Source organism: Phalacrocorax aristotelis, chromosome W, assembly GCF_949628215.1.
Source record: "Phalacrocorax aristotelis chromosome W, bGulAri2.1, whole genome shotgun sequence".
Lineage (NCBI taxonomy): Eukaryota > Metazoa > Chordata > Aves > Suliformes > Phalacrocoracidae > Phalacrocorax > Phalacrocorax aristotelis.
In genome coordinates, this window is record NC_134310.1 from 12,938,741 (window position 1) to 12,953,487 (window position 14,747).

The 14,747-nt window shown below is 45.6% G+C and overlaps 1 long non-coding RNA gene across 2 annotated transcripts; it reads left to right on the forward strand.

Moving 5' to 3' along the window:
* Nucleotides 1–7,960: 7,960 nt before the first annotated feature.
* LOC142049557 (uncharacterized) lies at nt 7,961–14,516 on the forward strand. 2 transcript variants are annotated; one of them, XR_012657754.1, is made up of 3 exons: nt 8,129–8,383; nt 12,550–12,875; nt 13,360–14,516. It is a non-coding gene; the product is annotated as an uncharacterized LOC142049557 (long non-coding RNA). The 2 variants fall into 2 exon arrangements; XR_012657753.1 differs by lacking the exon at nt 13,360–14,516 and having other exon boundaries at nt 7,961–8,383; nt 12,550–13,259.
* Nucleotides 14,517–14,747: the final 231 nt, after the last annotated feature.

Below are 14,747 nucleotides of genomic sequence, written 5' to 3' on the forward strand. Positions count from 1 at the left end.
ACCGAACAATAACGAGGATGATGGTTTATCTAGCTTGGAGGTGTTGCCAAGGTTAAGTCAGCCTACGCCCTGCATCAAAACCACTTCCATAAAGAAAAAAAGACAGGTCTTTGTCATAGGAGACTCTCCTGAGGGGAACAGAAGGCCCGATATGCGCACCCACTTCTTAGGGAAGTCTGCTGCCTCCCTGGGGCCCGGGTTAAAGATGTGAAGAGAAAACGTCTTACCCTGGTACAGCCCTTGTATTATTATCCATTACTGATTTTTCAGGTAGGCAGTGATGAAGTTGCAACAAAAAGTCCGAGGGCAATGAAGAGAGACTTGGTTGACGGTTGGACTTGATGATCGTAGAGGTCTTTTCCAACCTTAATGATTCTATGACTTCAGGGCTTTGGGACAACTGGTTAAGGGATCAGGAGCACAAGTAGTGTTCTCCTCTATCCTTCCAGTTGCAGGGAATGATGAGGAAAGAAACAGGAAGAGCCAGCAGATCAATACCTGGCTCCGAGCCTGGTGTCACCGGCAAAATTTGGGGTTTTTTGATCATGGGTTGTGTCATGGTTTTAGCTGGGATAGAGTTAATTTTCTTCACTCTAGCTGGCATAGTGCTGTGCTTTGAACTTAGCATGCAAAAAAAACCTGTTGAGATAACACACAGATGTTTAGGCTGTTGCTGGGTAGCGCTTGTACTAGTCAAGGACATGTCTAGCTTCCCATGCTCTGCTGGGTGCACAAGAAGCCAGGAGGGGAGGGGGCACAGCTAAGAGAGCGGATTCAAACTGGCCAAAGGGATATTCCATATCATGTAACGTCATGCCCAGTATGATACCTGGGAGGAGCTGGCCGGGGGAGGGAGGGAGCAATCGCGGCTCGGGGCCGGGCAGCGTCAGTCAGCGAGTGGTGAGCGGTTGTATCGTTTGTGTTTCTGTGGGTTTTTTTCCTTTTTTCCCTTCCTTTTCCCTTTTATTATATTAACATTACTGTCATTATTATAATAATCATTATTATCATTATTATTTTATTGTCATTATTAAACTGTGCTTATCTCAACCCACAAGTTCATTTGCTCTTCCGATTCTATTCCCCATCCCACAGGGGTGGGGGGGAGCGAGCGAGCGGCTGCGTGGTGTTCAGTTGCCAGCTGAGGCTGAAGCAGTACAGTTGGTCTGCGCAACACCAGGCCTGCTGGCGACAGATGGGGTACACCTGTCTCAAAGGGGGAAAAGGATCTTCACACAGGAGTTAGTAGGGCTCACTGTAAGAGCTTTAAACTAGATTTGAAGGGGGAAAGGGATAAAGCCGGGCTTGCTAGAGATAAGCATAGGGGCAGCACGCCAATGTTTCAGGGACAGTGCACTAGCGAGGTCCTTTGGTCTGCCATCTCAGTGGAGGTAGGGGATAGAGATCCATGCGGCAGTGTTGTGGTTTAGCTGGCAACTCAGCCCCACGCAGCCGCTCGCTCACTCCCCCACCGGTGGGATGGGGGAGAAAATCAGAAGGGTAAAGCTCATGGGTTGAGATAAGAACATTTTAATAATTAAAATAAAACAACAACCAAAAAAAATGCAATGGAAAGGAAAACAATGAGAGGCGCGATACCCGGCGCAGGGTGGAAGGGGAGTGAACCACCAAAACAAACCACCCATGATGCAGCCACCCACCAACCCAACGCCACCAGTCCCCAAGCTTCAACTGCCCCCATTAATATACTGGTCATGGCATCACATGGTGTCGTGGTTCAGCCTCAGCTGGCAACTGAACACCACGCAGCCACTCGCTCACTTCCCCCCCCCCCACCCCTGTGGGATGGGGAAGAGAATCGGATGAGCAAAAGAACTTGTGGGTTGAGATAAGCACAGTTTAATGATTACAATAAAATTATAATAATAGTACCAATTATTATGATAATAATGACAATAATGTTAATATAATAAAATGGAAAAGGAAGGGAAAGGGAAAAAAAGGAAAAAAACCCACAGAAACACAAACGATACAGCCGCTCACCACCCGCCGACCGATGCTGCCTGGCCCCGAGCCGCGATTGCTCCCTCCTCCCCCCGGCCAGCCCCTCCCAGTTAACATACTGGGCATGACGTTACATGATATGGAATATCCCTTTGGTCAGTTTGAATCCGCTCTCTTAGCTGTGCCCCCTCCCCTCCTGGCTTCTTGTGCACCCAGCAGAGCATGGGAAGCTAGAAATGTCCTTGACTAGTACAAGCGCTACCCAGCAACAGCCCAAACATCTGTGTGTTACCTCAACAGGTTTTTTTTTCCATGCTAATTTCAAAGCACAGCACTATACCAGCTAGAGTGAAGAAAACTAACCCTATCCCAGCTAAAACCATGACACATAGTATGGAATGAACATCCCATTGGCCAGTCGGGGTCAGCTGCCCCGGCCATGGCCCACCCCTCCCAGCCTCCTGCCCACGTGGCAGAGCATGGGAAGCTGGAAAGGTCCCTGACTACTACAGGCACTACAGTGAAGAGAATTAACCCTTTCTCAGCCAAAACCAGCACAGGCAACAAAGACGCAAGGGTTATTGATGTGTTAGAAACCATGGAAGCGCCTGAGAACAATCACATAGGAATTAGGGCTTCTCCCCAAAAAAAGGTGGCAGGATCAACAACCTAACTGAGGTGCATCTACACCAACGCACGCAGCATGGGCAACAAACAGGAGGAGCTGGAAGCCGTTGTGCAGCTGGAAAATTATGATATAGTTGCCATCACAGAAATATGGTGGGATGGCTCGCACAACTGGAGTGCTGCAATGGATGGCTATAAACTCTTCAGAAGGGATAGGCAAGGAAGGAGAGGCGTCGGGGTAGCCCTGTATGTTAGGGAGTGTTTTGACTGTCTAGAGCTTGACGATGGTGATGAAAGGGCTGAGTGTTTATGGGTAAGAATCAAGGGAAAGGCCAACAAAGCAGATAACATGATGAGAGTCTCTTATAGACCACCCAACCAGGATGAAGAGGCAGATGAAATATTCTATAAGCAGCAGAGAGAAGTCTCACAATCACTAGCCCTTGCTCTCATGGGGGACTTCAATTTACCAGATGTCTGCTGGAAATACAATACAGCAGAGAGGAAACAGTCTAGGAGGTTCCTGGAGAGTGTGGAAGATAACTTCCTGACACAGCTGGTGAGCGAGCCAACTAGGGAAGGTGCCCCTGCTGGACCTGTTGTTTGCAAACAGAGAAGGACTTGTGGGTGATGTGATGGTTGGAGGCCGTCTTGGGCATAGCGATCATGAAATGATAGAGTTTTTGATTCTCAGAGAAGATGGGGGGGGTGGGGTAGCAGAACTTCCACCTTGGATTTCTGGAGGACAGACTTCGGCCTGTTTAGGAGCCTGGTTGACAGAGTCCCTTGGGAGGCAGTCCTGAAGGGCAAAGGGGTCCAGGAAGGCTGGACATTCTTCAAGAAGGATATCTTAAAGGCACAGGATCAGGCCATCCCCATGTGCCAAAAGATGAGCCGGTGGGGAAGAAGACTGGCCTGGCTGAACAGAGAGCTTTGGCTGGAACTCAGGAAAAAAAGGAGAGTTTATGACCTTTGGAAGAAGGGGCAGGCAACTCAGGGGGACTACAAGGATGTCGTGAGGTTATGCAGGGAGAAAATTAGAAGGGCCATAGCCCAGCTAGAACTTAATCTGTCTACTGCTGTAAAAGACAATTTAAAAAGTTTATATGAATACATTAGCAACAAAAGGAGGGCTAAGGAGAATCTCCATCCTTTATTAGGTGCGGGGGGGAAACATAGTGACAAAGGATGACGAAAAAGCTGAGGTACTTAATGCCTTCTTTGCCTCAGTCTTTAATACTAAGACCAGTTGTTCTGGGGGTACCCAGCCCCCTGAGCTGGAAGACAGGGACGGGGAGCAGAATGAAGCCCCCATAATCCAAGAGGAAATGGTTAGCGACCTGTTACACGGCTTAGACACACACAAGTCCATGGGGCCGGATGGGATCCACCCGAGGGTACCGGGGGAGCTGGTGTAAGTGCTCACCAAGCCACTTTCAATCATTTATCAGCAGTCCTGGCTAACCGGGGAGGTCCCAGTTGACTAGAGGTTAGCAAATGTGATGCCCATCTACAAGAAGGGCTGGAAGGGAGGATCTGGGGAACTACAGGCTTGCCAGTCTAACCTCGGTGTTGGGGAAGGTTATGGAGCAGATCATCTTGCATGCCATCACGCGGCATGTGCAGGACACCCAGGTGATCAGGCCCAGTCAGCATGGGTTTATGAAAGACAGGTCCTGCTTGACTAGCCTGATCTCCTTCTATGACAAGGTGGTGCGCTTAGTGGCTGAGGGAAAGGCTGTGGATGTTGTCTACCTGGACTTTAGTAAAGCCTTTGACACCGTTTCCCACAGCATTCTCCTGGAGAAACTGTCTGCTCATGGCCTGGACGGGCGTACTCTTTGCTGGGTGAAAAACTGGCTGGATGGCTGGGCCCAAAGAGTTGTGGTGAATGGAGTTAAGTCCAGTTGGCGGCTGGTCACAAGTGATGTTTCCCAGGGCTCAGTATTGGGGCCAGTTCTGTTTAATATCTTTATGAGTGATCTGGATGAGGGGATCGAGTTTGGAGACACCACCAAGTTGGGCATGAGTGTTGATCTGCTTGAGGGTAGGAAGGCTCTACAGAGGGATCTGGACAGGCTGGATCGATGGGCCAAGGCCAATTGTATTAGATTCAACAAGGCTAAGTGCCAGGTCCTGCACTTGGGTCACAACAACCCCATGCAACGCTACAGGCTTGGGGAAGAGTGGCTGGAAAGCTGCCCAGTAGCAGTGAGGTGGGTCTCGATCTCTTCTCCCAAGTAACAAGTGATAGGATGAGAGGAAACGGCCTCAAGTTGCGTCAGGGGAGGTTTAGATTGGGTATTCTGAAAAATTTCTTCACCGAAAGGGTTGTCAAGCATTGGAACAGGCTGCCCAGGGAAGTGGTTGAGCCACCATCCCCGGAGGTATTTATAAGACGTGTAGATGTGGCACTTAGGGCCATGGTTTAGTGGTGGACTTGGCAGTGTTAGGTTAATGGTTGGACTCAATGATCTTAAGGGTCTTTTCCAACCTAAACAATTCTATGATTCAATTATTCTAATTGTTTGCAGGAATAAGCCCAGATCCAATAACTGTGAATGTGACAGAAACATAAACAGTTTGCAGAGATGTCAGTTCATGATGAATGTTGGCGTGCTTGGAAAAGGTACTTTACTCTCTGGCATTCATAAAATTTGTACCATAGCTGTATATTGTGTCAATATAAATATAAAAAAAATCTTTAGATAATATATTTCTAGAGTGAACATAATTCACATAAACCTCAGTGATTCAAAATAAAAGAAATAGCATCAAGTGCCCAGAAATGCAAACAGGGAAGCACTCAAAGCACTGTTGACTTCTGTGGGACTACTTATATGATAGAAGTTACTTATATTCTGAAGTGTTCACATTACTGTATTCTAATAATGTTATGTCTCTTTTACAAAAATCACTACCACTCTTTAAAAAGAATAAATATCCTGCTAAAGTATCAGTGCAGGTAAAGCTACTAAATAGCTCGCTGAATTATTTAAATTAGAAAGGAAAGCACTTGTGATTTTCTTTTAATTGAGTGCTCTTCTTTTAGAGTTAGACTACTTATACAACTAGCTCTGTCTAAGCAGTAATGTGTACCGATTCATTTCAGAGAGACTTCTAGAAAGTCACAATTTTTTATTTTGTCCACCCCTTGCTCCAGAGAACAGTAATCTGTAGGTGATCTCTTCCAATAGTAAATTATCCCTTACCCCTGCATCACTGTGCCTGCTAGAAAGCTCAGGTATGTTGATGAAGCCTTGTCCATTCCCTGTGCTTAGCTCACTCTGTACCTGCTGCACCTGCAAAAGAGATACAAGACATTTGTGTTAGGGAGTTGAGAAGTGTTCTTACCCATATTTGGTATGCTACAAATAACTTTATTGTTTTCTGGATCTTCCTATTAGTAGATAAAGCTAACTGAAATATTTTCTTTCTCTCTAGATGATAAAACAATTGACTGATTTTGCTTTATTCATTTCACTTTTGTGCTAACGCTGCAAGTGCAATTATTATTGGGTAAAAATATAAAACTAAGGCATTCCATTCACAAATAAATATACTTAAGATGGGAAAAAAAAAAAAAGACAATGCCATAACATTCTCCACAGAATTTTCTCTGAAATTTTCCACTAAGGGAAGGAACTGTAGCCCCATGCAGAGGGAATGGGATGAAGCCTATGAATTCAGCAGATCCTTCAAACAGGTGAAAAAGTGCTGAAATAAATGCACTGGCTGTAGAGTTTTATACAAATACAATAATACAACTAACTTAGAAGTCATGCTGGCAAAACCTTTCCTAATGTTGTGATAAACAGTGCACAAGCCCATTTGGAAAACAACACAGAAACTGAGGATGTAAGTTAATGCTGATAGATTGGCAATTCTTTGCAGAATTCTGTGGAAATCTTCAAGGAAAGTATGCTATGAAGATTAATATGAATTCCTAGCTTCAAACTTTTCTTGTTATCATTTTATGGAGGCTGCTTACATGAATTTTAGGGGAATTCTTCTGGTTTCACTTGCTACCATCCTACTTATACTCATTTTGTTGTTTATATAAGGGAGAAAAGCATCAGGCTGGCTTGTTACTCTATGCACTTAGAAAAGCAATGGCTCTTTATATTTTGATTTCAGTATGACTAAATATTTGTCATCTACATCTCTGTATGAAGTTATCGCACTAATTTGCTTGTTCTACAATATCCTTGAATTTGTTTCCTTAAAGTACAGACACTGATCGATCCATTTATGACATAATTTTTCAACAACTACACATTTTTTGTAACTACCATACTATTGTAGCACTTGGCATTAAAACAGCAAGTAAACCAGCTAGTGTTGTTTATGATCATGGAAGATGAGAATTTAAGGTACTTATTTCATCCTATAAATGAAAGATTTTTGTTCTTTTATATTTTAAATAATAAATATTATATATTTTATCATAGTCTGCTAAAATATTTTTTCAAACACTAACAACATTTTGAAATTAAAAATATTTAGAAAAGCATTCATCCATTTTTCCAGAATGTATAACTGAGAATGAAGACAGACAATGTTTGTTACCTAAGTCAGGTTTTTCATTTTTAATGCAAAAATTGTAGCCAGAAATAGACTTCGAAAATGGAAAATGTTTTTGATTTTTGGCTTTGGCGCTTCACTGGAATATACCATTTTCTTTCTGTCTACTGTTATTCCAGGGCCAAACAGGAGGTTGGATTTATCTCTGTAACATTCAGCAAAAATTTTCCAATTAGTTCCTAATTCATGGAAGACCTGGTCTGAACAAGAAATTGATAATGATCATGATCATGATTCATTTTGTGTTCATTTATGCCAAAAACTGGCTCCAGTTACTGTCTGCCATATGTAAAGGATGGGAACAAATTAAGACAGCATTACCACAATGCATCAAAAACTGTCTGTGTTTTCAGTTAATCCTAAATTATAAGCTTACAAACATGCTATTTGACTGGCCAGTGGGCTTGGCACAACTAGGTGGATGCTTGAGAAAGGAAAATCACAGAATCACAGACTCCCGGGTTGGAAGGGACCTCAGGGATCATCTAGTCCAGCCTTTCTAGGTTGGACTCTAAGCCTCCTTTTCTCAAGGCTGAACAAACCCAGTTCTCCCAGCCTATCCTCATATGGCAGGCTTCCCAGTCCTTTGATCATCTTGGTGGCCCTTCTCTGGACCCCTTCCAGCCTGTCCACATCTTTTTTTGTATAGAGGGGACCAGAACTGTACACAGTACTCCAGGTGTGGCCTGACGAGCGCTGAGTAGAGTGGGATAATTACTTCTTTATCTCTGCTGGTGATGCCCTGTGGAATAAGTGAATGTGGCCTCCTGTGACAGCACCAGAGATCTCATCGCCCTTGTTGGACGCAAGCCATGGGATAGAAAAACAACCCACAAAAACACAGAACTGAGGCCTTGATATGCGGGACAGAAGGTCAGGGGCACAGCTGGAGCACCGAAACAGAAGAGTGTGCTTATCTATGTTTGTACCATATATGGAGCTAGTGTGATAGAACACATTCAGAGGCGGAGAGAAGGGAAAAATACTAGCTCAGGAGGAAGACTCTATTAAGGCTGATCTCTTGCTAACAAACAGCTTTGGCTTTGCTTGTGCATGAATACGGAGTCCGTGTCCTGAATCGTCACAAATGGTGCCCCGTGTGAGGAGCGACAAATCGACCGAAGAAGGTGAACCGGTGGCGAGCCCCACAGGACTGAAGTGCTGCTGAAAGGAAGCAAGAGCCGGCTGGAATCCCTCATCGAGTGAGGTGAGCTGTGGGGAACTATGGGGAGTAATATAACGTCCGAGGAGAAGTCAGTACGGAGCCTAATGGAGGGACTCCTACAAAAGCACAAGGTTGATATCGACCCGCAGTCATTAAAGAGACTTTTGAAGTGGGTATCGATAAACTGTGAGGGGGTCGATGCAGTTAACATTTTTAACTCTGAAACTTGGGACGAAGCAGGAGTTAAATTGTGGGATAGAGCAACAAGGTCGGATAAAATTGTGGCAGAGCTCTTAACTCCCTGGAGACAAATATTAGAGCTTATGCACAAGCAGGAAGCTAGTTACCGAGATGCCGGAGAGTGTGACTCCGCTGCTCTACCTGCTGCCCCCCTAATGCCAGCTAAATCTGAGGTCCCAGAAAAAAGGGAAGGCACCTGATGTAAGACTCAAGTTTACCTAGGGTCCTCGAACAGTGATGATGACCCTGATGACCCATTTGATCCTGGACCCATTGACCCAGAGAAAGAACCTAATTTGTATCCCCCCGACCCACATGATCAATGGCAAGCGATCCGCAGAGAGCCATTAGCCGCTGGGGATTACAAGCTGGCCGCAAAGATTGTATCCCCTGTCATCTATGATCCCAATCAACAACCGAGATGGGAAGGACTTAACTTTTCCATTATTAAGGAAATGCGACGAGGAGTGATAGAATATGGCCTGGGATCCCCATATTCAAGGAACATGTTGGGGTTGGTCATGAAATCTTTTACCCTGGTGCCCCATGATTGTCTACAACCCTGCAAGGGCTATTTGTTTTACCCGGCGTTATTGATTCAGATTACTCTGGTGAAATCAAAATTATGGCCTGGACTCCCACCCCACCTTGCACTATTGTGCAAGGCTCACGAATAGCCCAGTTAGTCTACTTTAATGCCCATCCCCCACAAACCACTGACACAGTACAAGGGTGTCAAGGCTTTGAATCAACAGGAGCCCCGCATATTTTGTGGGCCCAAACAGTGAGTGCTACGCGCCCCATGCTGCACTGTACCCTGACGACGAAAGACAAGAAATCTCTCTGATTAGCCGGTATTGACACTGGTGCTGATGTCACCGTCATCTCTAAAGAACTGTGGCCCAAAGACTGGTCTCTGGTGCAACTTGGGGAAGCTGTAACTGGAATTGGCGGGAATGCTTTACCTTTGCAGAGTAAAAACATGATATCAATCGAAGGGCCTGACAAACATGTAGCGTCGGTGCGCCCGTTTGTATTAGCAACACCAATTACATTATGGGGACGGGACTGTATGAGTCAGTGGGGGGTGCAAATTGGGTCAAATTTACCCTGAGGGCCACTGCGGTGCAAGCCACCTTAGAATTGACATGGACAACACAAACTCCGGTATGGGTGGAAGAGTGGCCCCTGCCTGTTGTCAAATTGCACCATTTACACGAATTAGTTGACGAACAATTACGTGCAGGACACATAGTACCTACCACTGGTCCATGGAATTCACCTGTGTTTGTAATTCAGAAGAAAAGTGGCAAATGGCGTCTCTTACATGACCTAAGGAAAGTTAATGCTGTAATGGAGGATATGGGTGCGCTACAACCAGGGATGCCATCACCTGCCATGATCCCCCGCAATTGGCATCTTACTGTTCTTGATTTAAAAGACCATTTCTTTACAATTCCTTTGCATCCTAACGATGCCCCTAAATTTGTGTTTTCAGTCCCTTCCATTAATATTAGTGAGCCCCACAAATGCTATCATTGGGTAGTATTGCCACAAGGCGTGAAAAATAGCCCTACAATATGTCAATGGTTTGTAGCGAAAGCCCTATCCCCAGTACGTGAACAATTTGCTGAAGCACTTATCTATCGCTATATGGATGATATCCTTATAGCCGCAGAATCTGATGAATATATGCAAATGACCTTAGCGTTTGCATCCCACCAAATAAAGCAGGCCGGTCTGCAAATTGCACCAGAGAAGATTCAACGGGCGAGCCCATGGCAGTATTTAGGGTGGAGAATAACAGAACAAAAAATCAGGCCACAACATGTAAAAATCCAAACTAATGTCAAGACACTTCATGATTTACAAAAACTCTTAGGTACTATTAATTGGGTTTGACCTCTGTTAGGTATTACGAATCATGAATTAAGCCCTTTATTTTCTCTATTGAAAGGCAACCCTGAGCTTTTATCACCTCGCGTTTTAACCCCTGAAGCGACGGTGGCACTGCCAAAGGTTTCTGACGCTATCGCTTCGCGTCAAGCAGATCGCGCCTGCCCTGAACTACCCTTTCAACTAGTCATCTTGAATCCATCTACTCAGCCACATGCACTGCTTTATCAGTGGGATGTAACATGCAATGACCCCTTAGTGATAATCGAATGGATATTTCTTGCTTATCAGTTACATAAGACCGTCGCGACGCATCCTGAAAGCTTTGCCCTGCTAATTATGAAAGGACGACAACGACTCACAGTATTAGCAGGACAAGATATTGCCAGAATCATTGTACCAGTGTCGTCACATATGTTACAGTATTTGATGCAAACTTCTCTGGACTTTCAAACGGCTTTAGTAGACTTTCCTGGTCAGCTAGATAATCATAACCCGAGCCACGAGTTGATCCAACACGACTTTATATTATATGAAACCCTAAACAGAAGACATATACCTCTATCAGCCCTCACCATATTTACCGATGGATCAGGTCGAACCGGACGGGCGGTTATTGTGTGGAAAGATCCATGTACTCAAACTTGGTTGTCAGATATCAGCCATGCTGATGGTTCTCCACAAATTGTGGAACTCACTGCAGTAGTCCGAGCTTTTCAACTTTGGCAAGAACCCCTCAGTATTGTAACAGACTCAGCTTATGTAGCCGGGCTAGTATCTCGTTTAGAAAATGAATGTTTGCAGGACATTTCTCATCCGCTATTATTCCACTAGCTATTCCAGCTCTCCCGTCTTTTGAATGACAGAAAAGAACCTTATTTTATTATGCATATTAGAGCGCATACGACTCTCCCTGGCCCTTTGGTTGAAGGCGAACGGCGAGCAGATGCCCTGACCATGCCTGTTCAAGTACTTCCCAATATGATGGAACAAGCCCGGATTTCCCACGCGTTTTTTCACCAAAATGCGAAAGCGTTACAAAAAATGTTTTCTTTGACGTCTGTACAAGCCCGTGACATTACTAGTGCTTGTCCAGACTGCCAAGGCTTATTTAGCACAATATCACGCGCAGGCATTAATCCTAGGGGATTGACTGCCTTAGAATTATGGCAAACAGATGTTACCCATTTTCCAATATTTGGTCGCTTGAAATATATTCACGTTTCTGTTGATACCTTCTCGGGAGCAATTTTCGCTTCTGTGCTGGTTTTGGCTGAGAAGGGGTTAATTCTCCTCACCGTGGGGGGTTGGCTACCTTTCCAGCTTCCCGAGTGGCGGGGGGGGGGGGCTGGGAGGGGCAGGGCCATGTCAGGGGCGGCTGACCCCAACTGGCCAATGGCATGTTCATTCCATACTATGTGACACCATGACTAGTATATTAAGGGGGGGCAGTTTGCGGCTCGGGGCAGGCGCGGCGGTGAGCGGCTGCATCGCATGCAGTTTGTTTCGGCGGTTAATTCCCCTTCCCCCTCCCTTCACCACCACCCCCACCCCCCACCCCGGGTTTTGTGCCTCTCGTTGTTCTCCGTTACATTGCATTTCTGTTGTTGTTTCTTTTAATTTTAATTATTAAACTGTTCTTATCTCAACCCACAAGTGTTACCCTTCTGATTCTCTCCCCCATCTACCGGTGGGGGAGTGAGCGAGCGACTGTGAGGGGCTGAGCTGCTGGCTAAACCACAACAGCTTCTTATCATTGAGAGAAAGAGCCCGAGACATAAGCAAACACTTTACCTGTGCCTTTGCATCCTTAGGTATCCCACGTATAATTAAGACCGATAATGGCCCAGCCTCTCTCTCACATCGTCTACTAACCTTTTTTCAAGATTGGGGGGTGAAACACATCACAGGTATTCCTCACTCCCCCACAGGGCAAGCCATCGTTGAACAAGCACATAACACCTTAAAATGCATGTTGTTACAACAAAGCAGGGGAGCTGGAACCTTAACTCCACAAGAGTGTTTAGCAAAAGCACTCTATGTCCTTAACTTTTTTAATTTTTCCGATACAGGTCCCCCAATGAGCCGACACTATCTCTCTCTGCAAACAGACCGGCAGAGCACTGAAGGAAAGGCGCAGGTCCTTGTATGAAATTTAGAATCCGGGATAACGGAGGGTCCCTTCCCCCTAATAACATGGGGGAGAGGTTATGCTTGTGTCTCCACAGGGTCAGGACATCGCTGGATCCCAGCCCGTTGTGTTCGGCCGTATCGGTATCAACCCTCAACAGAAAATTCCGTATCGGAAGAACCAAACCCTACTGAAGGAAAATGAAGATGCTCTGTTTGTTGATTGTATTTATAATCTGTTCATGTAACTGGGTATGTTCTTGGCCAGGTGTGCTAGTTTTGGCTGAGAAGGGGTTAATTCTCCTCACTGTGGGGGGTCAGCTACCTTTCCAGCTTCCCACGCTCTGCCACTTCGGCGGGAGGCTGGGAGGGGCAGGGCCATGTCAGGGGCGGCTGACCCTGACTGGCCAATGGCAGGTTCATTCCATACCATGTGACACCATGACCAGTACATTAAGGGGGGGCAGTTTGCGGCTCAGGGAGGCGCGGCGTTGGTTCGGCGGGCGGTGAGCGGCTGCGTCGTGTGCGGTTTGTTTCGGCGGTTCATTCCCTTCCCCCTCCCCCGGGTTTCGCGCCTCTCGTTGTTCTCCTTTCCATTGCATTTCTGTTGTTGTTTCTTTTAATTATAATTATTAAACTGTTCTTATCTCAACCCACGAGCTTTACCCTTCTGATTCTCTCCCCCATCTACCGGTGGGGGAGTGAGCGAGCGACTGTGTGGGGCTGAGTTGCCGGCTAAACCACGACACCAGGGTTACCCAAGCTGCCATCATCTAACAATGTTTGGGTAACACTGGCGAAAGCCATAAACCAAGACTCGTTCATTCTGAATCTATTCACAAAAGTATTCAGCAGCTAGAACAAAACCTGCAGAAACTGCAAATGGACAGTGATTGGAGTTGGCCTGATCAGTTCTTTGGTGGGCTAGGTCTGGGCGGATTGGTAAACACCCTTGTGAAGTATGTAATCTTTTGCATTGGAATATTTTTGTGTATTGTTATCTGTATCCTATGCTTATTACAATGCTTACACCGTTTAATAGATAAATCTCTGAAAACCATATTGATAGTTGAAAAAGAAGGGGGAATTGTGGAATAAGTGAATGTGGCCTCCCATGACAGCACCGGAGATCTCATCGCCCTTGTTGGACGCAAGCCATGGGATAGAAAAACAACCCACAAAAACACAGAACTGAGGCCTTGAAATGTGGGACAGAAGGTCAGGGGCACAGCTGGAGCACCGAAGCAGAACAGTGCGCTTATCTATGTTTATACCATATATGGAGCTAGTGTGATAGAACACATTCAGAGGCGGAGAGAAGGGAAAAATACTAGCTCAGGAGGCAGGCTATATTAAGGCTGATCTCTTGCTAACAAACGGCTTTGGCTTTGCTTGTGCATGAATATGGAGTCCGTGTCGTGATTCACCACAATGCCCTTTTAGATGCAACCCAGCATCCTGTTGGCCTTCTTGGCCGCAGCAGCTCACTGTTCGCTCATATTGAGCTTCCTGTCCACCAGGACCCCCGCTTCCCTTTCCACAGAGCTGCTCTCCAGCCAGGTGGATCTCAGTCTGTGCTGCACTCCCGGATTATGTTTTCCCAGGTGCAAGACCTTACACTTGTCCCTGCTGAACTCCATAAGGTTCTTGTTGGCCCACTCTTCCAGCCTATCCAGATCTTCCCGCAGAGCAGCTCTCCCTTCTGGAGTGTCTACTTCCACACTCAACTTGGTGTCATCCGCAAACTTCATCAGGCTACACTTGATCCCATTATCCAGATCACTTATGAAGATGTTGAATAACATTGGGCCCAATATCGATCCCTGGGAGACTCCACTTGTGACAAAATGTCTGGTTTATGTCACAAAAATTTATTTCTGATACCAATTTATCAATAAACTAATATTTAATGCAAACAAAAGAGCCTTGCTATTTATATATTATCCCCTCTGCCCATTAAAAGTAATTTGCCATCTTATGTCAGCCTAACTACATGATACTGGGATGAGGAATGGGGAGAATTAATTCTACCTTCCTCAACATGGATATTTGTCTCCACATTCCTCCTAGAAGCGAGGGGAACATAAGAGCGACTGAAACATAATATCCATAGAGGATAAATCTTTCCAATATTAGCTCT